The following is a 21,937-nucleotide window of genomic DNA, read 5'->3' on the forward strand; positions in this document are numbered from 1 at the left end:
CTACTGTGGCAGACTTTACCATCCACGTGTACTCCGATGGGTAAAGTATGAAAAAGTAAGGAAACCTCTTCACGAGTCGACCATTGCCAGGCCAACATGTTGTTTGTTTTGACTTTTTAGTCATGTAGATTATATGGTGTCAACCTACCATCTGGATACCAGAACAGGCAGAAATCTCAACCAAAATAACCAGCATCATAAGCTTCAGTATTAAAATACTTACAGGTTTAATGTACATTTTGTTAAATAGGTCAGTACAAAAAAATAAATAAAAAATAGACATGAAAAAAAAGCAGACAGTTACATTTTCTACCACTAGATGTCAGCAGTTCCTCAGAAATGACAAAGGTGTATCTGCCATGTAGAATAAAGTGCTCTGCACAGATGAAACCAAATACACAATGCAAAGGGCCTAGAGAAAGTATTGGGTTAAATAATTCAAATGCCAGGACACCACTACTGTTCTTCTGCTAAGAACACAACAGCACAAAACTGCAGTATCTCCCTGAAACGGTGGCAATCACCCTGAAGAACATTTTCCATGAGACCAGGCCAGGGGGACCCAACATCATTACATTCTGCCCGCCAAGGAAGAAACACTGGGGACAAGAAGAAGGATTTGTGCTACAAGAAAATGGCCAGAGCTCTCCAGCAGACTGATGGGTACAGGAGCGCCTGTGTGTACAGGGATGTGTCTGCTGAATTACAGAGGGTGTATGATGTTTCAAATGAATCTGGAAGAAGAGAGAGAATTTATGCTGGGTATACACTGGGCGATTCCCACAGCCACAGACATACTTAACTATATCAGCGGCGCCATGGGATAACGATATATTGTGCATACACACTGACTGATATCATTCACGATATTGGTCAGTGATGTCTTACTGGCATGTGCAGACTTAGGGTGTTATTCTAGTCCGTTCGCACTGGGGACCGATGGTGTGCACCTGGTGAACAGACAGACTGTTCGCCATGAGTGCACGCACCCAGGACAGTGGGCAGGGGGGTGGAGAGGGGCGTTGGGCAGCCCTATTAGCATATGGGAATGCCAAGCATTTCCTGGGCATTCCGGTGAGAACCTGGGTGTTCTCATGCCAATGAGGCCATGGCGCGTCCATTTCTGTCCCAGCGTGCACGCATATGTATGTGACTTGAAAGTCACTTTTATATGCGTCCACCTTCCACATCTTTTGGCGACCATCAAAAGATGTGGGTGTTCCCCGCAGCATGTGAATGGATGTTTACCAAACCCGGCGCGGGGTTTGGTGGAAGTTCCACCAAGAGAATTCCTGGGCCTCTGTACAACAACTTCCTGGGGCCCCCACGGACGGAGCTCCCCACACACTCTGCGGACCCGTTGTTACACCACTGCTTCCAAGGTGGATACAGGGACAAAAATTTACACCGTAATGCCTATTACACATGTCACACACCCATTATATATTATACCACATGCCATAATGCTCATTACACGTTATGCCACACACCATAGTGGGAAGTACACATTATGCCATACACCGTAATACTTATTATATATTTTACCAAATGCCTTAATGCCCATTACACATTATTCCACACACCGTAATGCTCATTGCATTAACATGCTTGTTGCCATGGGATTAACATTCTCTGCCAGAGGTTAACATGATCTTTGCCATGGAATTAACCTGCTCTGCCAGGAGTTACATGCAGGGCCGTCTTTTCGTATGGGCTTAATGGGCACTTGCCCAGGGGCCCCAGGTATATAAGGGTCCTATTTTGATAGCTGAGGATCCCCTGTTTCCAGGGATACCTGAATTTTGAAAATCGGCCCTGGGGATCTAGAGATATCCAACTTCAAAGCAGCAGTCCACATCCGACCTGTGGGTTGGGATCATTTGGTCTATTGCATTATGGTCGAAAGTCATTAGGTCGAATCCATTAGGTCGACATGCTAAAAGGTCGACATGACTCTAGGTCGACATGAGAAAAGGTCGACATGATCCTAGGTCGAAAGGTCATTAGTTCGACAGGTCATTAGTTCGACAAGGTCATTAGTTCGACATTGTCTATGTCGACATTCACAAGGTCGACATGGGGTTTTTCACTGTTTTTTTACCTGAATGTCAACACAGTCGACATGGACACAGTTTAAAGTGCACTGCATCCCCTCGCATCGCTCGCTGCGCTCGCTATGCGTCGGGCACGGTGCCTCGCTACGCTCGGCACACTATTTTATTCTCCCACCACGCCCTAGTGGATGGTAGGGCATGAAATACCGCCTGTCGGCACATGTTGGCTCAAAAAACAGTGAAAAACTCCATGTCGACCTTGTGAATGTCGACATAGACAATGTCGAACTAATGACCTTGTCGAACTAATGACCTGTCGAACTAATGACCTTTCGAACTAGAATCATGTCGACCTTTTCCCATGTCGACCTAGAGTCATGTCGACCTTTTAGCATGTCGACCTAATGGATTCGACCTAATGACTGTCGACCATAATGCAGTAGACCAAATGACCGCATCCCCGACCTGTTAATTGCAATTCCCAGTAATATTTCTCAGGTTCTCTCTGACGGGGAGTTTTTCTGAGAGAATATTCCAGAGCTGGGACTCTCCCCTTTCTGTGGACACTAGCAGCTTGTCTCTTTCATGCCGAGAACCAGAGATATCAGCCTTCCAGCAGCCGGTCCCTGCTCCAGCTCCAAACGTCTGGTGTAGTTTTATATTTTTGTCAATGGATTGCTCTGGCTCCTGATCTCTGATCCCCAAGTTCCCATCACCTCCTAAAATTTGAGACTCTAGGTTTTTATACTATTGAAGGCTAAGAAATCTATTTCCAGATAATGGCGATATCTGCAGTCAAACAAGCTGCCCTTCCACCGGAAAATGACGAATATTAAGTCCACTCCATTATCCAACCCTCCCCTGCGTATAAAACACCCCTTAACTCCCTGGAAGTCATTTACAAGGGACCCTTCATTCAGCTCAGTGCCCCCTTCCACACGTTAGTGTTCACCCTCCCACCACCTGTGCAGTAAAGGAGTAATTAGCAGAAGTTACTGCTCCAGGTCCTACATGTTGAGTGGAAGATAGAGCACCCCCTGCCACCCGTGGGACATCAAAGCTGCTGCTGATAGCACCCCCCACCCCTAGGAGGGGAGAATGGGTAAGGGTCCCAGTGCATTGCTTTGCCCAGGGGCCCACACTACTGTTAAGACGGCCCTGGTTACATGCTCTGCCAGGGGTTAACATGCTCATTGTCATGGAGTTACAGTACATGCTCTGCCAGGAGTTAGATGCTGACTTCCAGAGTCGGATCTCAGCCCCAGCAGCATGCAGGGAGGCAGCAGACACAGAGCAATCAGCCACCCACCTTGGAACTGTGACTTGGACATGGGTGGGGAACCAGGTCTGGGATTACTGGGCTGGAGACATGGCACTGGCACCTGCTGGTGTCAGCTAGGATGGGAATGTGGAGAGCGGTGCGGGCTGGATTCTACAGAGTGGGTGGTACTTCGACATGAGGCGGCCTCTCTCTGACCCAGTTCCTCCTGGCACCCAGAGACTACCTAAGTATCCTCCTGTCGCCAAGCCACGGTAAACTCCCAAGTCACGTGGCTGGCTCTCAGCAGGCCCTGGAGTTGGAGAGCGGAACAACGTTCAGAAGGATCTCTGTGATGCTGCTGCCCCCACTTCCACCCATATCCACACTCCCAATGCCGCTGCTGACCAGCTGACTCCGGCGCACTCGCCACCAAATTAATAAAAAACTGTGTGTCCAGACTAGGACCCCCCTGACAGGCCCGGGTAAACTGTACCTGCCCCCCCTCTCCCCTCTCGGACCCCTCCCCTCACAAGGCAGCCTTGTGAATCAACCAGAATAACCCCCTTAATGTGCAGCCTCTTGTGTGGTGGTGGTGGTACTAGTGCAACACTCATGGCATGAGATAACACCTTAGTCAGAGGCCTCTCGTTAAACTGGCAAATGTCTATCAAGCATAACCCCAGTCTCTCGGTCTCTGGGAAAGATGCTGCACGCATGCGCACAGTATCTATTCACTAAGCAGCAAGTGACAGGGGTAGTCCCTCCACTGTGGGACACGGATGCCCGTGGGTGGCACAGTGGGACAGTCCCCAACAAAAAATAGAAATCTCGTGAAGAGGGACAGTTGGGCGGTATGGCGTCAGTGTTCCCATTTTTTGCCGTGCTGGGAATTGAACCTATTACCTCAGAGCTGTGAATCAGTAATGCTAACCATTACACCATCCATACTGCCCACTAACCATTACACCAACCACAGTATTCTCAGGCCTTAAGTACTTGTAAATGACTACAAAAGATCACAATACAATCTATCCTGAAACCAGACCAACTTTATCCAAATATGGTGGTCAATCGCGGGATCAGCAGATCCCGGGATTTGGCCCTAAAATTTCCGGGATTTTAATTTTGGGATAAGACTGCCCATGCACAGTTTAATGCCAGGCAGCGTCTGAGCACCCACGTGGAGTACTCAGGTGAACATCGGTTTGATAAGGACACAAAAGCAGAAGATGGGTGGTGTATACGCACATGCACAGCGCACTTGCTGTACCGTAAGTCAGACCACCGAAGAGAGCCACATATGGTCCTAGTGTCCACTGGCTACATGGCTGAGCGTTCCTAGAATACCAACTCAATGCTGCCAGTCTTTCTGTTAAGCCTAATGTAGAGGGTATGTGATATTGTTGTAATACAAAAAGATGACACTACAAAACAAAGAATAATAAAGACATTGCCTTGAGGAAGAGCCCTATTTGGCTTAAAACGCAACGGGATTGTGACCATTCGCCAGGACCTACTGCCCAGCGTACGTTTTTTAGAGCTTAGCAGGGTGCATTCCAAAAAGCACCTTGTTTTATTACCACTTCGTGGCTCCAAACCTGGACCTGGGTAAGGACATTGGACTGAGGACTTCTTTATTTATTAAGTCAGAGGGGACATGCAGGCTGTGCGCCATTCTACATATGAGAAGGTGCAAATCAGATGGATATTTTACACAAAGGCTAGGGCTGCTGCTGCAAGTGCGCACTGATAGTAGCAGCAGATTGCATGGATCGGGCCGGTGAACTATATAAGACAAAGGCAAATATACATATCTGTCTCTGTTCACACAATGCTGATGTAACCACCTCTGGCTTGTGTTCAGCTCTGCTTCTGTCTGTTTTCCTGCCAAAGATTGTAAGACAACTTCTACTTTGTTTCCATTGTTAGAATTTCACTACATGAATAACTGCAACTTACATTATGACTGAGCTCCGTGCGGATCACTGGATCCGGTTGATAGATCTACAATGTCTAGACCAGGGGTCTTCAACCTGTGGCCCGCTGAGTTGTTTTGAGTGGCCCGCTTGTTAATGCATAATGTATATAAAAAAACAAAAACCTTCCACACTAGTCCCTTTGCATGTGGGATGCGGCAGAGGTGGATGTGCAGTGGCTGGGGTGGGCGGGACTGTGCGCGGACATGCACATTGTGTATTTCCTGATGCCGCGAACCCATCCCGCCCACGCCCTTTCAGTGAAGACAGCTGCTGCCGCCAGCAGCAGCTCTTTGAAGGAGCTACTGTGTTTCCTTAGACCTCTGCAAGGGACATGGAGATTCTGGCAGGTTTCTTAGGGAAGGGTGAAGCTGGCTAACGCGGTGCTGATTATGGGGGAAGAGCTAGCTGCAATGCTTTGCTGACTATGGGGGGTGGGGTGAGCTGACAAATGTTGTGCTCAACATGGGGGTGGGTGGTCTGCAATGCGGTGCTGACTATAAGCGGGGGGGGGGAGCTACCTGGCTGTGTGGTGCTGACTATGGGAGGGCTGGTAGGCTGTGCAATGTGGTGCTGACTATGGGGGGGCAATACTGGGGCATTTTGTATGTGACACTACTGGTGGCATTTTATGAGGGACACTGCTGGGGGCATCATATGTATAAGCAGGAGTATTGGGGGCATTATAGTGCAAGGTGCAAAGGTGTGTGGCGTAATGGGCATCATGTGGTGTCGCACAATGTGTAATGGGCATTACGGATAAACAGTGTATATTGATTTAAGTAGCCTGTCATTGTTTGGGCTTGATTTGTGAGGAGTACTAGGTCACTGTGTGAGCCTTCATATTTATATGTCACTGTGCGGCCTTTAGCCAGCCAACTTAAGCCTGGAAGGACAACAACCATTCCTGCTGTAACCAATGTCTGGTCATGCAGGTTGCAAAAGTGAGATGTCAGGTAATGGTTTTCCTGCTAGTTCTCACTCTTATAATTAGACCACGCCCCTTAGAATTTGGCCACACCCCTTTTTGGGACAATTTCTTCAATATAATACTATGTATGGGGGAGCTGCATTTTTTTTTCTGTTTGCACCGGGACCCTAATTGTATAGAAATAGCCCTGGCGATGACTATATATTGGGGGTGGGGTTTATGTGTATGGGCAGCTGTGCCAGCTATGTATGCAGGAGCTGTACTGTGCTTTATGGGGGCTGTGATGTCTATCTATGAAGGGCTGTGCAAAATACCACAGAAGAGATTAGTGGCCCTCGGGCTTCATTGAATTTTTAATGTGGCCCACACTGTCGTAAAGGTTGAAGACCCCTGGTCTAGACGGACAGTCAGTAGGTCCACCCCAAAAGGTCAAAATGCAATAGGTCGACAGGGTCAAAAGGTCAACCGGGTCAAAAGGTGAACATGCAATAGGTCGACAGGGTCAAAATGACGACATGAAAAGGTAGACATGAGTTTTTAATGATTTTTTTTTTCAACTGGCTTGTTCTTCACCATCCATGTCAGCATAGAGGGAGAATGTGAGGGTATGTGTTACAGTAGTTGAGGGTGTATGTCAACAGTTGTCGACATTGACACAAAAAGAGAAAAACTCACGTCTACCTTTTTCATGTCGACATTTTAACCCTATCGACCTATTGCATGTCGACCTTTTGGGGTAGACCTACTGACTGTTTATCTAGACGCTGTCTATCTAATAATCCGACATCACCATCCAACATTGATGCCAAGTTACATTTCAATAGCACATACTGTATATTCATTTATACAACATTTTATAGTTGACTTTCCACATTTTTTGTATTTGTTGTGGCCTAAAATTCTAAAGTCAGTGTCAAACCGGTGTCTGTTCGGCATTACGATAGATTAGTATTTGTTTTACAGATTTTTAAAGACATGAATTTTTTTTTATTATACATTTTTTTTTTTTTAAAGAAATCTACTGGAGTGCACCATATTTCAAGCTTAAAGGTGCATACACATGGTGCGATTTTGACTATGGACAAATTGGATTATGTACGATATCACTTAAATGTCCAGGAGGCGAAACCACAGACATTGACTATACACACTGTACAATTTTGACTATATCATACTTTGTAGTTAATATTGTGCTGCCCACAAGGGCACACATGGGCATTGCAATCTGTATACCCACGGTGCGATATGTACGATGTTTTCTACCAATATGATCTATATAGCCCATATTGGTTGTTCATATCGCACTATGTGTATGCTTCATAAAGAGACGGAGAAAAGCAGGAAAGGATTTATATGTAAGTTTTCCTGTGTGTTTGATTTATATCGCTTTCACTATCGCATACTGAACATCACTGTTCAAGCTTAAAGATACAGTTATAAGAATATGTCAAAAAGTTCAATGTAAGTGCCTCTCCAAGTGTGAGATATTTAGCTGGTGTATCGATGTATGCTTGGTCACACAGCTTGCAAAAAAAAAAACACCTTGATAGGAACGTGTGGTGGAAATTTTAAGTAATTCTGGGCTAATTTACAGTGCATCTGGAAAATATTCACAGCGATTTACTTGTACCACATTTTATGTAATTCTTATTACAAAATGGAATAAATGGGGGGTACATACAAGTGCAGCGTGAAAAATACTATTTACCTGTCTACAATGACACTTGCCGATGTAACAGCGGTCGATCTTGTTTATTCAACCATCCACGCCAACCTGAAGCGTGGCGAACGCAACGAGCCCCGCGACATGCATCCTCCCGACCTGTTCATACCCCCACTATCCACGAGGAGTTCATTTTGTAAAGTGTGGCGAGTGCAGCTGGGCTCGCTATGCACGTCACGTTTCGGCTTGCCACACTTTATGAAACCAACTCCACACCGACGTGGATAGTGGTGGTATGAACAGCTCGGGAGGATGCATAACGCATATTGAATAAACAAGGTCGATAGCTGTTACGTCGACAAGTGTCATTGTAGACAGGTAAATAGTATTTTTCACGCTGCACCCCTATACCTGACTAAATCTAGACGCCCCGAGCCTCCCCATAGCACTCCGCATACTGTCTAGTGGTTTGCCGGTCTGTGTATTTTTGACTAATGCTGCACCCCTATACCTGACTAAATGTAGATGCTAGATTGTCTAAATTTAGATGCACCCTTGTTAGCTGTTTGCCGGTGCTCCATTTTTAGGCTCCCCATAGTCACCCGGAGTCCGTCTAAATTTAGACCCTCCTTTGGTAGCGGTTTGGGGACTGCCTAAATTTAGACACCCCCTTTGTTAGCGGTTTGCCAGGGTGTATTTTAAGGCTGCCCATAGTCACCCCCGGAGATGTCTACATTTATACGCCCCCTTTGTTAGCGGTTTGCCGTGCTGTCTATTTTAGATGCCCCCTTTGTTAGCGGTTTGCCGGGCTGTCTATTTTTCTGTGGCTACAAGTGCCACAATGACCTGTCACATCAGGGCTGCCGCGGAGTCAGTACGCTGACAGCGTAGCTTAAGCTGCCGCCGTGAAACTACACAAGGCAGCCTCTGTTTGAAGCTACGTTATCAGCGTAGCTCAAACTACAGAAGTACAGTAAGGCAGCCATTGGGCTACGCTGATAACGTAGCTTCAAACTTAGTATACTGCTGCCGCCGTGAAACTAAACAAGTACCGATTTTTGTTTTTTATTTAAGAAATTAGCAAAAATCTCCTCAAATTTTTTTTTCACATTGTCATTATGGGGAATTTGGTACTTGTGAGTTATCCGGACGCCCGATTTCTAAATCGGGTCGGATCGGGACATCGCATCGCATCGCATGCGACCATCGGATGCGATGCGATGACCCGATTTTTCCATAGGAATCAATGTTAAAATGGACTGAGTCCATTTTAACATGGAATTCAATGGGAAAAAGGGGTCCTTTTCATACCCCTACTATCCAAGTGGGCATGGAGTTGGATATAAACCTGTGGCGAGCGTAGCGAGCCACCGAGCCCGAAGCGTGGCGAGCGTAGCGAGCCCCGCGAGGGGACACGGAATACCGTCCCCTCGCGGGGCTCGCTTCGCTCGCCACGCTTCGGGCTCGGTGGCTCGCTACGCTCGCCACAGGTTTATATCAAACTCCATGCCCACTTGGATAGTAGGGGTATGAAAAGGACCCCTTTTTCCCATTGAATTCCATGTTAAAATGGACTCAGTCCATTTTAACATTGATTCCTATGGAAAAATCGGGTCATCGCATCCGATGGTCGCATGCGATGCGATATCGCATCGCATCGCATCTGATTGTATGCCTTAACTTAAGGCATACAATCAAAAAATCGGGCGTCCAGATAACTCACAAGTACCGGGAATTTTATTTATTCCATTTTGAAATAAGGGTGTAACATAACAAAACGTGGAAAAAGTGAAACTCTGTGTACACTTTCCGGATGCACTGTATTAAAGAGGGGGAATCGGAATTAAAGGAACACATAGCATACAAGCACAAGCAAGTTGTGGAGCTCTGGTTGCTTCTTATAAAGTATATATATATATATATATATATATATATATATATATATATATATATATATATATATATATATCGGCGTACAGCGGGTGGCACTCCAGAAAATAAAGACAGCAATCACAATCAGTGTTCCAACGTTTCAAATGTTATTTCAACATTTTTCATCAGGGTGAAAAATTCACCCCTTATTTCACACCCTGATGAAAAATGTTGAAATAACATTTGAAACGTTGGAACACTGATTGTGGTTGCTGTCTTTATTTTCTCGAGTGCCACCCGCTGTACACCGATATATTGGAGCAAGCTTTTACCTCTCTTCTCCTGGGAGGGCACCCGGCTTTGTTTTGCTATTTGGAGTGCCGGCCATCCCCTAGAAATCTGATATATATATATATATATATATATATATATATATATATATATATGTATCTATATATTGTATGCTGCCTGAAGAAGGGAAATAAAACACGAAAACTTGCACTACCTTGGCGTGTGTCTGATTACTTGAAGAAAAATCCGTGGGTGCTGTCCTATTAGACTGATATATATATATATATATATATATATATATATATATATATATATATATATATATATATATATACACACACACACACACACACACACACACACAAACACACACACACATACACTATAAATATTTATTTATTGTGAAGCTTACCAGCGGCTGTTAGAGGTGCATGGTAGAACATTTATTTGGTAGCTTCTAATTTGTTCAGGTAGTGAGAAAAGTTGGTAGCTACCTGAGTTGTTTGGGTAGTAAGATAGGTTAGTATCCACCAGAGTTGTTCAGGTAGTGAGATAAATTGGTAGATTCCAGAGTTGTTCCTCTGTTTTGGAGATTTTATGCACTGGTGATAGTGCTATCATATTTAGTGCAATTTAAATGACATTAAAACAAAAGAGGAACAAAGATGGTGTAGAGTTTGATAGTGATTAAATGGTATAAGCATTGTTATCCATAGAAATAGTTGGGTTTATTTACACCATTGGAAGATTATGGAGAGTTTAGGTAAAGAGCTGGAATTAAAATACTGGTCACTCTTGGATTGCAGGTCCAACATACTCATATACAGTAGGTACATGGTAGGGAAAATCAAAGTTTTAAATAGAAATCTTGCTATATATTTGGAATCTTAAAACAGTTAATGGATAAGCTTCTATTACATAAAAAGTGGCTGCTAATAAGGACATTGTCTTCTCACTTTTATCATAATTCCATTGCTGCAACTAGCAAAGTGTTTGCAGTCTTAGAAGATAGAATCAAATTTAAATGGCTACTGAGATGTTTTATGGTGAGATCACCAGTCTGCAGTTCTAGCCTGAAAATGCACCATGGTTATGCCAGTTTCTGAACTTTATACATCAAAATAAAAAGATCAATAATGAAAGCAAGGATAAAGGGATACTGAGAAAGGAGAAGTAGTGAAAGAATCTTGAGGATTAAAGAGAAAAAAGGATCCTATTGCATACAACTTCAGAGAGACCCAAACACACCCTTGGAAAAAAAAAGACATAACTAAAAATAACCACTGGGACTGGTATATTAGACAATGACCATGTGTCTGCCAACAAAATACTATGGCATGTAAACCATGCCTGTTGCTGTGTATGTACCACCCAGTAATTTTTAGTACCCATCTTTTCCGTCATGGAATTTAAGTCTCAAAGTTCTGTATAGGGTTGCAGAGGAGAAAAAAAATGCCTTTGTAGCTTTATTGCAGCAGTTGCGAAGTGTGACTTTTGGGTCTATTGGTGAGTGATAAAGTGAAGAGTGATGCTGTGCAAACACAGTGCGAATCAGGAACACTTTCTATTCGATTTTGGACTATAGCGTCAAAATCAAAAAGAAAGTGACTGAACAGCACATGTACAGCCGCTTCCGATCCAGATTCGATCCCAATGCACGGCCCGAACGGTCATAAAAACAAGTTGTATACAGGGGTGGAAGAGAGAGGGGAGAGAGAGGGAGAGAGATGGAGAGAGAGGGAGAGAGAGAGAGCTGCCGACTCCCACGGGACTTCCACAATGATTTCATGGTTCTTCACCCAGTGGGTGGGGGCCTTTAAGCTCTTTTCCATGGATGCCATCTCCCCCGGGACTTCTATCATGTCTTTTTGGTTTTCACCTGGTGGGTGGTATCCTTTAAGCTCATTTGTATGGCCGGGTGAAGAGCAAAAAGATGCTGTGGAAGTCCTGAAGAAGGCAGCGCACATGCAACAGAGCTTAAAGGCCACAACCTACAGGGTGGCTAAGTAGACAGCCATGCCACCCCCAACTTGCTAGGAAATTTAATTTATAATCATATGAGCTAACACACCAAGACTGCACGCCTGCCTACATCTCGAAGGCTATTTTCATAGGCAAGTCTAGACTTTTAGGTACTTATGTATTATCTGGGCTCCCATATTAAATGCACCCCATTTTTTCATACCCCTACTACCCAACTACGCATGGAGTTGATTTTATATAGTGTGGCGAGCGCAGCGAGCCACCGTGCCCGAAGCGTGGCGAGTGGGAGCAGTCTCATAAGAAAAACGGGAGCCCAGATATTACATAAGTACCGACTTTTACCTTGAAGGTGTTACCAATATAGATATGATTGCAGTTTTATCACTTGTATGAATTGTCAACACTCATTGGCCATTCCTCCCATCTGCCAGAATGGCAACAATCTGTCTGAAAGAATAGATCCCATATCATCATTTGCAAATATGTAACTTGACTTCAAGTCATCTCAGTTCTTCGGCTGCCTAGTATATCAGTATGCCTGGTCCTGCTTTCTAGGACAAATGACTTTGCCCCCGCATAGCTAATCAGCAGGCTACTTCATTTGCTTTTTTCTTATACTTACAGGGCTTTATACATAAAAGGTTTAAATGATAGCAACTGTTGCCGAAGGTTCATTAAATACATTTCTGTTTTGTTGACTAAGAGATCCAGTAACGTATTCAAGCAAATGTTATATTTATGTGCATCTTTAGTACGAGGTTTGGCTATTACTAATAAGACGGTACTTGTAAAAATAAACCATACCGCATGAGTTAAAAGGGAGTGGGGGAATAGTGACCTTGGACTATCCCAAAACTGTTTTTAGAGTTTCACCCCTCTCGCACAGATAATTTGTCATCAGAGATGGATCCAAGAAGTTGTGTTTTCCCTGTGTGGCCTAAAAATGTTTAGTTCAAAAGTAGAGCTGTGTGTTAACTTCAAATATTTTGTTAAATTGATGAACACCCACCAAATCATTCTGTATGCTAACCGTGTCTTACAGGGCAGCAGATCGTACATTACGTGCATGTGTGTTTGAGTGCCAAGAGGATGATGAAGGTGATCAACGTCCCAAAAGGCTTTGCACATCAAAAACAAATTAAAATATGGAAAACGTTGTGAAAATTTTTCAAACTGTCTGTTGATTTTACATCCGAATAATAGCAGAAATAAAATAGATCAACAAAGCTGTTGAGCAAGTTTTTTAACAGGTTATTAACATACCAAAAGTGTGTACTAAGGTGGTTCCAAGTTTTCTCATTGCTGAACAGAAAGCGAATTTCTACATTTAGTTTTTAGTTAATTTTCATGTAAAGTTACTACCTGTGGTGAAAAATGGATCTTTCAGTACAATCCTGATACAAAACATCAGTAGATACACTGGAAAACACCATCATCTCCAATGGAGAAAACACATCAAAGCAAATTCAAATGTGAAAGTTATTATTTGGAAATAAGCTGGATTCCATGATATCAAGACTGTCTGGAGGTCAATCGATGAGGTTACCTCAGGACAGATGAAGCAGATACTGTATTCAGTTATGTCCTCAAGGCAGCAGTACAGGCAGGCAAAATCTTATAGGCCAGGACATCCTTATAAGAAGTACAGGTATGCATCTGGTGCTGTATGTCTCGGCAGTCCTTGTTTTGACAACTCTGTATACAGACAGCACCTATATATAAACCCCAAATGAGACATATTCATTCAATATTCTCTATGGGGGTGCAGCCAGGGACAATAAGCAGGCCTCATGGATGGTGTAATGGTTAGCATTACTGCCTCACAGCGGTGAGGTCATGGGTTCGATACCCAACATGGCCCTAACTGCAGAGTTTGTATATTCTCCCTGTGCTTGCGTGGGTTTACTCAGGTTTCCTCCCACAATCCAAAAATATACTGGTAGGTCAATTGGCTCCAACAAAATTAACCCTAGAATGTCTGTGTGCGCATGTACATGTGATAGGGAATATAGATGGTAAGCTCCACTGGGGCAAGGACTGATGTGAATGTTTAACTATACTCTGTAAAGTGCTGCGGAATATGTGTGCGCTATAAGAAACTGTTAATAAATAAATACAGAAAATGGAGGAAAGAGAAGATGGTCTCCTTCTTGGCGCACAGAGGTAAGTATACAATTTTTTAAAGGTTTTTACTAAAATTAGACAATTATTACGTTTCTTTAGAATGGTCTAATGCGTGAAATATTCTCAAATTGCATACAAATAAACAAATATAAATTAGAAAACTGGTGTCATTGTGTATCACTGCTTTGAGTTTTAAGAGTTATTATTCACCAAATACAAAATAGATTTGAGGCTAAATTAGTATGTTTGCAAAGAAAACATCAATATATACAATCAGCGGAATCAGTTTAATGAAATACAAATTGCCATCTTCGTAAAACTGTAATAGATCCGGTTCTCAACCAAATGCTGGATATTATCGTCCTGATGACAGGACAGGCACTGCCCATCTATTGGTACAGGATGATTAGATTATTTTACCAGTTGATATTTCTTGGTAAACATATATTTGAATTTGGATACGAGTTACCAGATTATAAGGCCATAAAAAACCCTGCTATTATACAGTTAGCAGCTGCTTGCTTTCTGGCAGGGCTGCACTTTCAAACATTCTGACCTATTACCACTAGAGCACCAACATGAATACTAAAGTAAAGGGTTCGGGTTGGTTCCTGCGCACTGTCCCCAGTTGTTCAGGGCTAGCTGCTCCACTCGCCGGGAGACCGGTCCGGTTGGTTATTGCAGTTTAGGGTATATTTGGTGTAGCGCTCCGCCCTTTAGTGTGGAGTGTCGACGGTGTAAATGATGAGGAGAATGGTGTAATTCAAAAGTTTTTACTATAGAGGTGCAAATATATATACAAATACAATTGCAAATGACACTGGTTTAAAATAACAATAGTGCAATATTCCGCTGACGATATTGATATACACAAATTGTCACTGGTGGGCAATGTGGGGGGTGGGGCAAAGGGGTGCACACCGGGTGTGATGCCTGGGTGCCGGGTGGAAGGGGCGGGTCGGGGTCCGGTTGGTGGTATCTCCAGGTGTGGGGATTCCAGAGGTGGGGTTGATCGGGTAGGGGTCCGGGTTAGGGGTGCTGGGCCACCGGTGGATACAGGTGCGGCGTCCCGCTTGCCTGTATTGCAGAATGACCTTTGCTTGCGCTTAGGTTTCGGGTTGCGGCTTGAGTGCTGGTGGACGCGTCCTGGCCGGCATCCTGGCGGAGGTGGGTGATCGCCGTTCGGGTGGCCGGGGTGAGGGTGCGTGGTTCCCGGGATCTGGGCGTGTGCCTCCGTCGGTAGCCGGCTCAGCTGATCGGGATTTCGGCTGTTGGCCGTTGACCCTATCAGTCTGAGTCCGTGGTCGGTGGCGTGGAGCGTCTGACACGGGTCATGGACAGGGGTCGGCTGGTGTGCGTCTTCCTGCCGTGGGTTCCTGCCGACGGATCCCAGTTACTCACCTCCTCTCGTCCCCGGTGTGCTGTGCTTCTCTCCCCCTCGCGCTTGCCGGATAGGAGCGTCTCCCTTGTCTTTGCTGGATGCCGCACATTGATGTCCTTCTCTCCGGGTATTCTCTCACGTGGGTGGTCTAGCTTTTGGTGTGAGTGCTGCTTTCTGTGGGTGTCCTCCAACGCGTTTCGGCCTGGATTGGCCTTCTTCTAGGGAGTTTACAGTCTCTGTGTTTTGCCTTCTTTAAGTAGGTGGTGGGCGGGTCTCTTTTCAGGTCTGCCTTTTGATTGGAGCTTTGAGTGTTCTGTGGGTGCCGCTTGATTGGTGCTCCAGGCTCTGTTTCTATTGGTCTGATTCTCTGTTGTTTATTGTGGTGCCGGGCTTGTTCAAATATTGCCGATTTGTCCCTGTTGCTGTTTATGGGCTGCGATTGCATAGCGGGGTCCGTGGGTCATAATCCCCCTATGGTGCTGTATATCGTTTGTAGAGTCTGCATACAAATACGTATATAATAAGTACATAGGCCGGTATGGTAACGCAGATATAGCAGTCTTTGTGCGCACACAAAGTGTTCCATTTTTGCTGGATGATTGGTGTGTGTCGAATCCAGCTCAAGTTTGTGCGGGTGTGTGGAAAGGGAGCATTAGTTATGATGGCCAATGGTGGGGTGGTGTTTTGCTGATGGTAGATTGCATATCCCTGTATTGTGATGATAGTAGATCCCTGTTAAAATTATAGTGGATAAAGGAGTTCAGGGATTGTGTTGTGTGGTGAAGAGAGGGGACAGTAGGGGGGGATTTATTCATGGTTGTGTATGATGGTGTGTGGATGGGTCTGTGCAGTCTTGCATGGGTAGGTGGTTGGTTAGTGTGTTTTATTTTTTCTTTCCAACTATTGATTTTACTTCGTTGTCCAAATTCAGACCTCGTGGGTGCAGTGTTTTAAGTTCATCCATCCATCCTAGTTCTGTTTTATTTATGAGTTGTGTGTAGTCTCCTCCTCTCCAATTTTGTTTTACTGTTTCAATTCCCATGAAGGTTAGATTGACGGAGACCCCACAGGTGCTTTCAAAAGACAACTCGATAAACTACTCATGGAAGGCCTCACCACTGGAATTCTCAACCAAAACGAATACAGATTTATCCAAAACAACCACCCATTCATCCCAGTGTTCTACTACCTTCCAAAAATCCACAAAAACCCAACAAACCCACCAGGCAGACCCATAATTTCAGGAATTTCATCACTCACATCAAATCTGTCAGAGTACCTCGACACCATACTCCAACCGTACGTACGGGAACAAAAGTCCTACTCACAAGACACAACACAAGTTCTACACAAAATAGAGAACATCACGAGGGAAGACGACCTTTGGCTAGCAACTTCGGACGTCACCTCCCTGTATTCAATAATCGACCACAGACAAGGCATGGAGAGCATACAGTACCACTTGGAAAAAGACCCAACCATCACAACCGAACACCGCAACTTCACTTTGGAGAGTATTACATTCATACTCCGACATAACTACGTCTGGTTTGAGAACCAATTCTTCCTACAGACCAAAGGGACAGCTATGGGTACGAAATTCGCACCAATTTATGCAAATTTATTAATGGGCTGGTGGGAAGACAAATACATCTGGGCCGGACAGAAATGGAAAGACAACCTCATAACGTGGCCAGATATATAGATGACATACTATTCATCTGGAAGGGGACAGAAGAATCACTTCAACTCTTCCTCGAGCACATCAACAGCAACAAGAACAACCTAAAATTCACAACAGAATACAGCAAGACCGAAGTAAACTTCTTAGACCTCAAGATGTTCATTAAAGACGGGCAACTGCACACCGAGACCTTCAGAAAGAAAGTAGATGTCAACAGCTTCATCCTTTCCACAAGCGGGCACCATCCACAATGGCTACAAAACATACCCAAGAGTCAATACCTAAGGATACGATGCAATTGCTCAAGACTAGAAGATTTCCAACAGTAGAGCGACGAACTGACAACCCAATTCAGAGAAAAACAATATGACAGCAAACTTCTCCATACAGCACAAAAAGAAGTAGAAGCCACAGAAAGAAACAGCCTCCTCACCTACAAAAACAAGGATACCAACAAGAAACCAGAGGGACCACTATTCATCACAAACTACTCCAAACAAGCAACCAAAATACAACAGATCCTCAGGAAACACTGGCCAATACTGCTACAAGATGAACAACTAACGGAACACATCCAGGACAAACCAAGAGTCGTTTACAGAAAAGCACCAAGCATAAAGGACAAACTGGTACACAGCTGCATCCCACCCAAACAACCACAGCAAGGCACAATCACCGGGAAAGAACCCTCGCAAGGCTTCTATTATTGCGGCAAATGCACAGGATGCAGAAACCAGAAAGACATCAGCACAAAGCCGAAAACAGAATTCATATCAGCAACAACAGGAGAAAAATACCAAATCAAGAGCCGAATCACCTGTGAAAACAAAGGAGTGATATACCTACTAGGATGCCCCTGCGAGAAACAATACATGGGGCGAACCACGAGAACATTAAAAACCCGTATAAATGAACATCTCCGCAACATTAAAAAAGGATAGGAGGATCACAATTTGTCTCACCACTTCAAAGAATATCACAGCAGCAACCCCAGCCACCTAACCTTCATGGGAATTGAAACAGTAAAACGAAATTTGAGGAGGAGGAGACTACACACAACTCATAAATAAAACAGAACTGAGATGGATGTATGAACTTAAAACACTGCACCCACGAGGTCTGAATTTGGACAACAAAGTAAATCAATAGTTGGAAAGAAAAAATAAAACACACTAACCAACCACCTACCCATGCAAGACTGCACAGACCCATCCACACACCATCATACACAGACATGAATAAATCCCCCCCTAATGTCCTCTCTCCCCACCTCACAACACAATCCCTGAACTCCTTTATCCACTGTAATTTTAACAGGGATCTACTATCATCACAATACAGGGATATAAAATCTACCATCAGCAAAACACCACCCCACCATCATAACTAATGCTCCCTCTCCACACACCCGCACAAACTTGAGCTGGATTCCACACACACCAATCATCCAGCAAAAATGGAACACTTTGTGTGTGCACAAAGACTGCTATATCTGCGTTACCATACCGGCCTATGTATATATGTATTTGTATGCAGACTCTACAAACGATATACAGCACCATAGGGGGATTATGACCCACGGACCCCGCTATGCAATCGCAGCCCATAAACAGCAACAGGGACAAATCGGCAATATTTGAACAAGCCCGGCACCACTATAAACAACAGAGAATCAGACCAATAGAAACAGAGCCTGGAGCACCAATCAAGCGGCACCCACAGAACACTCAACGCTCCAATCAAAAGGCAGACCTGAAAAGAGACCCGCCCACCACCTACTTAAAGAAGGCAGAACACAGAGACTGTAAACTCCCTAGAAGAAGGCCAATCCAGGCCGAAACGCGTTTGAGGGATACCGACAGCAAGCAGCACTCACACCAAAAGGTAGACCACCCACGTGAGAGAATACCCGGAAAGAAGGACATCAACGTGCGGCATCCAGCAAAGACAAGGGAGACGCTCCTATCCGGCAAGCGCGAGAAGAGAGTGAAGCAAGACGGGGAGAGAAGCACAGCACGCTGGGGACGAGAGGAGGTGAGTAACTGGGATCCGTCGGCAGGAACCCACGGCAGGAAGACGCACACCAGCCGACCCCTGTCCGTGACCCGTGTCAGACGCTCCACGCCACCGACCACGGACTCAGACTGATAGGGTCAACGGCCAACAGCCGAAAACCCGATCAGCTGAGCCGGCTAGCGACGGAGGCACACAGAGCGCCCAGATCCCGGGAACCAAGCACCCTCACCCCGGCCACCCGCACGGCGATCACCCACCTCTGCCAGGACGCTGGCCAGGACCCGTCCGCCAGCACTCAAGCAGCAACCCGAAACCTAAGCGCAAGCAAAGGTCATTCTGCAATACAGGCAAGCGGGACGCGGCACCTGTATCCACCAGTGGCCCAGCACCCCTAACCCGGACCCCTACCCGATCAACCCCACATCTGGAATCCCCACACCTGGAGATACCACCAAACGGACCCCGACCCGCCCCCACCCCCCTTCCACCCGGCACCCAGGCATCACACCCGGTGTGCACCCCTTTGCCCCACCCCCCACATTGCCCACCAGTGACAATATGTGTATATCAATACCGTCAGCGGAATATTGCACTATTGTTATTTTAAACCAGTGTCATTTGCAATTGTATTTGTATATTTATTTGCACCTCTATAGTAAAAACTTTTGAATTACACCATTCTCCTAATCATTTACACCGTCGACACTCCACACTAAAGGGCGGAGCGCTACACCAAATATACCCTAAACATGAATACTAAAGTGCCTAATCAATCCATTCATATCATGTACTACTCTTCAGGAGCAAAAGCTGGATTAAGCCTCTTAAGCATGATCCATCCCCCAGTTGCCTCCTAACAACCAATGCCAAACCAAGCCTACCCAAAATCTCCAGCTTGACAGATTGTACTGGCCAAATGTATCCAGCCAATATTCAACCTCAGGCAGTGGGAACTGTACAATACCTAATACCCCACTTAGATCATCAAGAAGATGCACAGTGATTGGTGATCCAGTTACTACAGGAGTTAACCAACCAGCTGGACTTTATCCAGGCAACTCTTCATACTCCCGAAGCTTCAAATACACCATTACCAGATCCTCCTGTCAGTCTTAAAGGGATGTTTTGAATATCCATCTTCCTTCTACTGCTAAATTCGATATCATTCCCAACAATCAATGCAAAATAAATTTTGAGCATCAGCTGAATAATTTCCCTACAGCTTGTACTCCTCTAGTGGCATATACCTCTATATGAAAAATCAGTCTCTTTCTTGTCTTCCTACAAAGACTTTGTTTTAGCGTTGTGTCACATCTTTGATTACCCTGGTATAATTTAAATCAGCTTTTTCACATATCCTGTGGCTACATAAAGGTTCTTGTACTGTAGCCCAATACCTGTACAATTTTAAATACTAAATAATATTGTACATATTATAGACTTAAAGTCTTTTTCTTGTATCACCCAGCTATGCCCCTGATGAAGTCATTAGGGTATCTTGCTAGATAACAGCTACATTCTATAAAAAAACGCTGCTTTTTATCTAAAAATATGAGAATATTTTGATATCGGATAAACAGAAAAAGAGATCTTAAATTGTTCTTTATTGTGTTAAAGTCACTATTAAAAAGTTTTATTGTGTTTTTTAGTACTGTTAAATTCATTGTAAGGTTTACACCTATGCAATTTGCTAACTTCTGGGTGGTATCTTACGCCCCCATTGTACCCTCTGATAATTCTATTCTGTATGGATTCCCTCCTACTCACTAACAGGAGGGATTTATTACAGCACAATTTGAGACCTTACACCACCATAATTCCAAATACTGGCCTGGAATTACAAAGCTCTTTATGCAGCCTTCTGGAACGGGTTACCTGAAAGAATAAGATTAACTTACTACTTGGGACTTTTCCATTAACAATGGAGGAATTTCTCTATCTCTGTGATCAAAACAGGGAGATATTTGCATTCCAAAATTCCAGCTGTAATTTTACCCCAGCATGTTTACAACCATGGACTGTTATCTCAGGGGCAACTTTGAAGACTTCAATCCAAAAATTGGTGCCTCTGTTTGGATAATATGGAAACTTCATTACCAGTGATTGGGTCAAACAGTTTTATCTTCCTACTGAGAAACTTCCTCAACCCATGTATCTCATGGCTGTTGATGGTAGATGTATTTAAGTGGGTACATTTACCCTTCAGCTTCAGCATGTCAAGGTTGAAGCTCTACACTTTGAACTTTTAAGTATTCTTCTTATGTTCAGGGCTTCATGTTCCATTATTGTGGGCTCCGTCCACAACGCAGTCAGAGTGGATACAATGCCTCCTACTGGGCAAACTTGTCAAACCTGCTCTGCAGAAGAAGTTACTTCATTGTGATCATTCTTCTAGTTTTTCTAGATATGCAGGTATTCAAAAAACTTTTGAGTTCATCGGCAGATCCTACTTGTGGCCCTCTCTCAAATTGGACATACTGGATTTCATTGCCCCCTGGCTCCAAGTGTGCTCAGCTCTAGCTGGGCAGTTACTTCCTTTATCTGTACCTTTCCAACCATGGGACCATGGAATTTTTTTATTACAGATGTACCAGAATCTGGGAAATGAAATACCATTCTGTGGTAATTGATCAGTCCACCAAGATGGGTCAATTCATTTTTCTCAACGACCTTCTAGTAGAGATCCGCAATGACTGAGGGG

At 44.4% G+C, this 21,937-nt stretch overlaps 1 protein-coding gene across 1 annotated transcript in view; it reads right to left on the minus strand.

Moving 5' to 3' along the window:
* Positions 1-21,937, minus strand: part of CUX1 (cut like homeobox 1) — a 320,620-nt gene that overhangs the window by 26,042 nt on the left and 272,641 nt on the right. The window lies entirely within an intron of this gene.

Source organism: Crinia signifera, chromosome 2, assembly GCF_055691185.1.
Source record: "Crinia signifera chromosome 2, ASM5569118v1, whole genome shotgun sequence".
In the NCBI taxonomy this organism is placed as follows: Eukaryota; Metazoa; Chordata; class Amphibia; order Anura; family Myobatrachidae; genus Crinia; species Crinia signifera.